Source organism: Lactuca saligna, chromosome 7 (assembly GCF_052625555.1).
Source record: "Lactuca saligna cultivar CGN05327 chromosome 7, ASM5262555v1, whole genome shotgun sequence".
NCBI classification, from domain to species: Eukaryota; Viridiplantae; Streptophyta; class Magnoliopsida; order Asterales; family Asteraceae; genus Lactuca; species Lactuca saligna.
This window is the reverse complement of record NC_136423.1, coordinates 6,973,572-6,983,016: the sequence shown is the minus strand read 5'-3', so window position 1 is coordinate 6,983,016 and position 9,445 is coordinate 6,973,572. Positions and strand designations below refer to the sequence as shown.

Genomic DNA, 9,445 nt, shown 5'->3' with positions numbered 1-9,445 from the left:
TCATTTAGTGTGAAGCTCACATGACATATGAAAATGAAGACTACTCTTATTTACAAATAACTCCCCGTATATGCCTCTTAAATTGGTGCAAAAAGACCCTTGGGTTTGCACATTTTTATAAAACCCCTCTAAATATGTTATAAAAGTCAACGTGTTTTACCTGTCTTAAAACCTTTTATTACGCGCAAAGAATTGTTTTGTTTTCTAACTCGCACATACATTCTTGGTGGTAAGTCATTGTGTATTTTAATATATATAATCTTAGTTCTTTTGATAAGTTCTGTTCAATAACAAATGTGTGTATACACTTAACCCCATTTTACAAAAGTTAAAATCTAAGTTCTGTGACATAAATATCCAAGCATAATATAAATGTATATGAGGTTATGGGGGTGTCGTAGAGTGTTTACCGACGGTATGCGTATATGGCAACCATTGTCGGCAGTAAACACCGCCCCTCAGCCATTTGATTTACCTGTGGTGATTTTTATAGGTATGTTATCACCGTTCAATTGCAAAAGTTTTACCCATAAAATATTTTTCAATTTAAGTTTGTGATGCATTATGATTTGTACTTTCATGCATTAAGTAAATACTCAAGAGTGGTAGTAAATTCTTATGGTTTGGAAATAATTTTATAGGCAAAAATATCACCACACCCCTATCATAGGTAAATATTTGTAAGAAATGCAAATGTTTATCAGGTGTTTATCTCACATGTTTTTACCATTGACAATAGCATCACCACACCCTATAGCCTAATAAGAGAATCACAACAATGCTTATGTGGTGTCTAGTTAAAATGTTACATCGGTTGCTTTTTTTGTGCTAGAAGATTTTTTTATTATTTTTTTTTGCTAAAATAAGCTTTTTTTAGAGTAAAAAATAATTATTTATAGCAGAATTTTAAATGTTAAAAACAAAAAATTTTAAACATCTTAAATATATTATATTAACAACTTAAAAACATGATTTTTTGTTGAATTTTGACAGCTCAAAATCATACTATTATCTATTATATTCATATAATTAACATATATAATATATTAACGAATCCTCATGTCGGTTTCGTGATGAAAGTGCCCACCCTACCCCCACCCCTAATGTTTTAATCAAATATTCATCGATGGAATTAGGATCATACAAGATTTTTTGACATCTTTTTAAAGAATCATCAAATTAACTCATAGGATTGAGCCACCTATGATAGTTTAACTTTGAGGAATCCCCTAATATTAGATGTCGACCTAATTATGTTATTATTTATCATTCACCATGTCATTAATGTCATGCTATTTTTTATGTAATCAAATTTTATGTTTTGCTAATCGAAAGTAATTGTACTTCAAACATCTCCTTTTTCATTTAAAGAAGACATAACACAACAAAAATAGATATGGAAACTGAATACTTTCATTTATATAAAACAAAATAACAAACACCTTAAACCATAAAGTAATAGACTCCAATATACTCTATGGAACAACAATTGACCGTTAGAAAGAAATTGTGTTATTAGTGCATTTACTAGCGCTCGTCCACTACATTATTAAGGTTATATTTGGCGTATTAGCTGAAAAGCTGGCTGATAGCGGAAAAGTTAACTGTTAAATAAAAAACTAGCTGATAGCTGAAACGTTAGCTGATAAAAAATAACGTTTGGTAAAACTAGCTGAAATATATAAAATTACATAAAAGGATATATGAGAGTATGTGTTTCAATAACCAATTAAGGAGTGTATTTGAAATATTTTTAAAAAGCTTCTAAAAAACTTATCTAAATAGCTTTTCAAAAAACTAGCTTATATATATATATATATATATATATATATATATATATATATATATATATATATATATATATATATATATATATATATATATATATATATATATATGGGAAAAGTGAATATACCCTTAAGGGTATATAAGCTTAGGTACCCTAACTCACTATAATTAGTTGTTTTGTTTGATATATTCATTATAATGTTATTAAACTTCAACCTTAATTTGATTTACTTTGAAGATTTTCGAAAATTCACTATTGTTTTCCTCTTATATCACTTATTTTTGCCGAACACCTATTAGGCTATATATATTATAGTTGAAAATGAAAATTATGTAAGAGGAAGATAAATGTGAAATTTATAAAAATTTTAGAAGTAAATCAAGTTAGAAGTTGAATTATAAAAACATTGGACAATTACAATGTACACATATGATACAAAACAACATAGTATGGTGAGTTTGGGTACCTAAGCTTATATACCCTTAAGGGTATATATATATATATATATATATATATATATATATATATATATATATATATATATATATATATATATATATATATATATATATATATATATGGAAAAGTGAATATACCCTTAAGGGTATATAAGCTTAGGTACCCAAACTCACCATAATACGTCATTTTGTTTGATATATTTATTATAATGCTCTTCAACTTCAATCCTTAACTTGATTTACTTTCAATATTTTCAAATTTTCATTATTATCTTCCTCTTACATCACATTTTTTTACGAACATCAATTAGGCTATATATATTATAGTTGAAAATGAAAATTATGTAAAAGGGAAATAAATGTGAAATTTATAAAAATCTTTGAATGAAATCAAGTTAGAAGTTGAATTATCAGAACATTAGACAATTACGTCTATATATGATACAAAACGACGTAGTATGGTGAATTTGGGTACCTAAGCTTATATAACCTTAAGGGTATATTCATTTTTCCCACATATATATATATATATATATATATATATATATATATATATATATATATATATATATATATATATATATATATATATATATATATATATATATATAAAAGCATGATATATTATTTAGTTGAAAAAACCAATGCAAATAAGTCGAAATATATAATTTTTCCCATATTTTAGTTGCAAATGAAAACGGAATACACAATTTATAAAACCAAAATTCCAAATGGACCCATTTTAAACATGACAATCATTTAATTTTCAAAAATTGAATAGTTATCCAAAAAAAACCAAAGTATCCATATGATGTTGTAAAAACTAAGAATCATAAGATGGAAAAGATGGAAGCCTATTAAATTAAAGGTTTCCATTGACCAATCAAACGTTCAAACCAGTAAAATTTTTAATTTCTGTAATTTATAGAAAAACTCTTAATTTACCCCAAATCATTGATCAAATTCATAAAGATTTTGTATATTATTTCCTGAATTACACGACCCAGTTTGACCTTTTTAGTTTTTATTATGTTTTTGTGTTTGATGATAGCTCCATTATAATACAATTTAATTCAAATCCTTCGAATTTACTCCTTCATTTTGGTCGACCTTCATCACCACTCTCTCTCTCTCTCTCTCTCTCTGTAGAACCAAAAAAACCCACAATACCAACAACAGTTCTTTCAAGAAACCTTCAGATTCCCCTACAATCGAAAAAGCATAATAAAGTTGGAGGAATTGCCCCAACACATAGGAAACTTTGTTCCTTCTTATCTTGTTAGATTCCGGAGCGAAAAAGAAGAAAACCCACCAATTATTCATCAAACCCTAGTCAAATAAGAAGAAAACCAGGGGAAATAAGAGAAGAGGTGTGTGTGTTTACTTTTTCAAGTTTTCATTGAAGATTATGAAGCAAATGTCGTCATCTCATATGGATAATATCCCATCAACGCCGGGGAAATTCAAGATGGAAAAATCGTCGTACATTCAGAGATGCAGGCATTTTTCATCTGTAGCAAAACTCACATTCTTTGTGTTCTTGGGATTAATCTTGGTTTTATTCTTCAAATCACCATCTACTTCGTCGTTGTCGTCATCATCATCATCACCATACTCATCATCGTCATCAATCGCATCAGATCTCTCTCGCAGATCTTTAAAAACCAGTTCATGGGGGGGACTCGCTTGGGAGAAACGTGTCAGATCCTCCGCCAGGATCCGGTCAAGAAACGGGTTCTCCGTTTTAGTCACCGGAGCAGCCGGATTCGTCGGAACCCATGTCAGCGTCGCCTTGAAACGCCGTGGAGATGGCGTTTTAGGCCTTGATAACTTCAACGATTACTATGATCCTGCACTCAAACGAGCTCGTCAATCTCTACTCGAACGAAGTGGGATCTATATCGTGGAAGGAGACATAAACGACGCCGCATTGCTCAAGAAACTCTTCGAATTAATCCCTTTTACTCACGTAATGCATTTAGCTGCTCAAGCAGGTGTTCGTTACGCCATGGAGAATCCAGGCTCTTATGTCCATAGCAACATCGCTGGTTTCGTTAATCTTCTTGAAGTCTGTAAAAGCGCGAATCCACAGCCAGCAATCGTTTGGGCATCATCAAGTTCTGTTTACGGATTGAACACAAAAGTCCCCTTTTCAGAAAAAGATCGAACCGATCAGCCGGCGAGCCTCTACGCTGCCACAAAAAAAGCCGGCGAAGAAATTGCTCATACCTACAATCACATATACGGTTTATCATTAACCGGATTACGATTCTTCACCGTTTACGGACCTTGGGGAAGACCGGATATGGCGTATTTCTTTTTCACGAGAAACATTTTAAAAGGGAAATCAATCCCAATCTTTGAAGCTGCAAATCACGGAACTGTAGCTCGTGATTTCACCTACATTGATGATATCGTAAAGGGTTGTTTGGGTGCGTTAGATACTGCAGAAAAGAGCACCGGAAGCGGCGGGAAGAAACGTGCGCCTGCGCAATTACGGGTTTTTAACCTCGGGAACACCTCGCCGGTTCCAGTTTCCGATCTGGTGAGCATTTTGGAGCGATTGTTGAAGGTTAAAGCGAAGCGATTGGTGATGAAATTGCCCAGAAATGGCGATGTTCAGTTCACCCATGCGAATATTAGTTCGGCTCGGAGGGAGTTTGGGTATAAACCAACAACAGATCTTCAAACGGGGTTGAAGAAGTTCGTCAGATGGTATGTGAGTTACTATGGTTCAGTAAAGAAGAGCGATCAGTGACGATAATTGATGATGAATGAATTCTTTCTCAAATCGGGTTATTTTTTTTTTCTTTTGTTTTCTCAAATTCTTGATTTTGATTCGGATATGATTGTTTTATAACGATGCTGTTCGTTTCCCACAAATTATCTTCGTTATCGAGTTTTTCGTATATGTAAACGAGGCCCGGAAAGCCTGAAATCGGACATGGTTTTGATTTGGTTGGGCCTCTTTTTGTGATGTGTACTAAAATTGTTGTAGAATTCATGAAGAATTGACCATAATTCGTTTGTTTTCATCTTGTGGATTTGTATCATTTTGGGATCAAATAAATAGAACGAGATAGCTCGAGTTTATTAATACTTTGTTTTTTCTTATTGCTTTCACGATTGTTTTTTTTATACCTATCATAATGAAACATTGTGAATTTTTTTATCAGAAAACAATAGTGTAATCCGTGTTGTACCTTACCACCACTTGCTTTTTACATCTCATTCTAGCGTTAGGGCCGTAAACAATCCGAACAAGGGTTTGTCATGTTCGTTCGTTTACCAAATAATTTCAAATTTGGATTCAGCTAAAAATATTAAAGCCATTAAGCACTTATTAAGGTTTTAGCAAATCATTACGTACGCCCAACGTAAATCCAGTACGCCTAGTGTACTAGGTCAACCACCCTAATGGTGGTCAACATCATGACGAGTATGCCCAGCGTACCAGAGGAGTGCGCCGCGGATACGTCCTTTATTGGGCTTTTGATAATTGGGCTTCGGGAATTGGGTTATGTATGGACTAGTTTGATTTGAGCCTTTGTTGGACTTTATGAATATGGTGTTTTGGTCTAGTTTTGAATATGGAGCTTGGAATGAGGTCCAATTAGGGAGTTGGGCCCAATTTGGTAAATTGGGCCAATAGTGGGCTTTACATAAGGACTTTCAAGATTATGGATTTGGCATTGGGCCTAGGCCCAATAAAGAGAAAGGAAATGATGGATTGAGTGGACCTTTAGTTAAGACTGACATCTCATGTATTGACTTGGTGTTTATTATGTAATAGTTCAGGATTTCGGTGAGACAACGATCAGAGGTTTTCAGTACTTTCAACACTACTTGTGAGGTGATTTATCCCTGCTATATCAACTGGGTCTAAGGCACCAATGTCGGACCTTATCGGAGTTAGATCCGAGTTTATTGCATGATATGCTTATTGATTTGCATATTGGTAGTTAGGATGGTGATATGCTATGTTAGTGACCGGTTAGGCATGTATCCTGCTAATAGGAAGTTGTTGCGATTAGTGATCGGATAGATCGGTTTGACTATTATATATGCTAGCATATGATATGTATGTGCACATGTTTTTTGATTGGGGGTTAGGTAAAGGCGGTCATGCTTTGTGCCGAAGGCCAACATACCCAGGGCGTTCCGGATAAACTAAAGGTCCTGCAAAGAGGTTCAGTTAGGCCGAAGGCCCAACGAGCGGTCTGGATAGGTTGTAGTAGGGATGAGCATAGGCAGGTACCCGCCTCATTTTGTGAGAACTGGAACCGAAACCGGAACCGGCGGTTCCCAGAAAGTTGAAATCGGAACTGAAACCAGTCTAGGCGGTTCTTAAATTTTTGGAACCAGTACTACAAACCGGCGGTTCCGGTTCCAAGACTGGGTAACCCGGTTACAACAACATTTGTTTTTTTTATTAATAAAAACTGCAATATAGTTCGGTCTAAATTGTATCAATTTGAACCAACGACAGATAAAATCAGACAAATATATTCTAAACCGATCTAAATAATACTATAAACCTTTTTTTAATATTAAACTATAACAAGATACTTTGGTAATATTAAGGCTTTAAAGTAGATACTTTGTTTATTTTATATTTGCCGATCATGTAATGAAAAAAGTGTGTGTGTGTGTGTGTGTGTGTATAAACCGGTTCCAGCAGGTACCCAGCGGGTAGCGCATCTGAAAAAATGAGAACCGGAACCAAAACCACTTAAGGCAGTTCCACAACTTTAGGAACCGGAATCGGAACCGCTTAAGGTAGTTCTAATTCCGGAACCGGCATTTCTGGTTTCGGAACCGACAATTTCGAGGCAGTTTCGGTTCCGAAAGCGGGTACCCGGTTACGATGCTCATCCTTAGGTTGTAGGTCGTACGAGACGGTCCAGACGTGCTGAAGGCTTGGAGAGCGGTCCAGATAGGCTGAAGGCATGCGAGGCGGTCCAGTCAGGCTGAAAGCTCATTATGCATGTTGTTTGTTTATATATTTATATGATATGGTTATATCTATATGGTATTGGTATTCTGGCGGTAACTCACTAGGCCTTCGATCTTACATTTATCGATTATTGTTTTAGGTAGTTCGTGTTGGATTAGTATCTAAGTCCATAACTATTTTGGTATGTACTTGACCCGATGGTGCATGGTCCTTTTGGGTTGCCTTCACCAAAGCAACTTGATTGGAGAAATAAATAAAGAGAGAGAGGATATTATGAATATGTTATAAGAATAATATATTAAAGGAGAAATCATATTTGTTTAATTAATATTGGTCAATAATTAATTAGGAATTAATTTTGTGATCAAGTGTAATTAATTAAACTAGAGGGGCTGATTTGTAATTATGTGATAGTTACAAAATAAGGTAAGGATTATCTTAAATATATGGTGAACGAATTTGAGGTGATAAGGCCTTAGAATTCGACTATGATAAGGATTCAAGGATTGTCTTATAGGTTGCTTTGTGGATAAGCAACTAGATAAGGATAATGACTGAAACCCTATCTCTACACCTATATAAACACCCCTTGGCTCATGAATTCGTGAATCCCTTCCCAAGAAGTCCTAAGGACGAATTCTAACCTCTCTCCTCTCTCTTTATACCTTCTCCATTTGATCTTGGTGTTTGTAAGCCATTAGAGGAGTGACACTTGTGACTCTAAGCCTTCCAAAGTCATTACAAGGATGAATTGGGATTGTTATTGCTACATAACAATCAAGGTATGTTCTTAAACCCCTTCATATGTTAATATATGATGTGTGTAAAACTCACTTAGTTTTAATCCTACTTTAATTATCAAATAACACACAAAAGGCAGTGAACCTATCAATTGTGGTATAGCTAAATAAGCGGGGTATTGAACACAGGGAACGGCAAATTAAATTAAAAACTAATTCTATCTAAGTTGATTAAGAAAATAGGGGTTTTTCTCTAGTTTTACAAGACTAGAAACTTACTAACTATAACTAATTAAAGACTAGAAAATGACAATTTAACTAGATTCAATAATGGGAAAGAAACTTCTGTTTAGTTCAACTCGGTTAACTTTATGGTTGATTTCAAGGTAATAGTGCAATGGATTAATTCTTTCGTTGGTTACCGATTCAAGTGATTAGGTTCATGTTCACTACCCTAATCCTTAGCAAATAAACTAACTCAAACAGTGGCCAATTGCTTAATTTAATTATATTTACTAGATTAATTATTCGGGTTAAGTTAGACTTGCAATAGCTAATTAATTTATTATTCTTAATTAACCTCTTGTTTGATGGTCATCTTACAAGCTTGCACATGAATTTACTCAATTTCCTTATTAATCCTAGTTTCATATTCATTAATTCTAGACATATGGTATAGTGGTCACATATCATATGAGGTTGATAATCAATAGATGTTCATGCTAATCAATTATCTTCCTATTAACAGAAAATTAATTATCATTCATACACAAGGTTCTTTAGCAAGCTAAAATAACAAAAATTCACCAACTTGGAATTAATCCTACCAATCAATCAAACCATATTGTCAACTTTGTATTCCCAAACAGAAGTCTAAAGAATTTAGTTCATAACTAAGGTAAATAACAGCAAACAAACAAGTTCAAGTTGCTTAATCATGTTTGACAAAACAAAAGAATAAGTAGAATGATGAAATTATGCCTTAATAACTCCCGGAATTGAATTCTAGCTTCCTTGGTCAACTTCTAGGGTTCTTCTGGCTTCTTATTCGCAGCAAAGCACTTCTGAAACTTCCCAGCATTCTCTTCTCTCGATTTGTGGAGTTATCTTTAAATATGCGTTCCGACTCGTCGAGTCAGGTGGTGACTCGTCGAGTCCCTCTCACATTCTCCGTATTGCGATAACTATCTTGACTTCCGAATCATTATCCTCCTGAATCCGCGACCGGACTCGTCGAGTCCAGGCTCGACTCGACGAGTAGAAGCCTTTTTTTTAGGTGTTTTCCTTCTTCATTCCACTCTTGAGCTCCTAACCGCTTCTCTTGCTTCCTTTCGCTTCCGAGCTTCATATTTGGACTGAAAAACATAATTTAACACTTTTAAGTACCTTTTGTCCATAATATGCAATAATTTAGCTAATATATGAATAAAAAACTATACTTAATACACACTAAATATGCACATATCAAGATCGATTTCATATACTAGAATTAGGGTTTATA

General features: G+C 34.0%; 1 pseudogene; it reads left to right on the top strand.

Annotated features, from left to right (window-relative positions):
- Positions 1-3,321: 3,321 nt before the first annotated feature.
- On the top strand, positions 3,322-5,344 carry LOC145004721 (UDP-glucuronate 4-epimerase 3 pseudogene; annotated as a pseudogene).
- Positions 5,345-9,445: the final 4,101 nt, after the last annotated feature.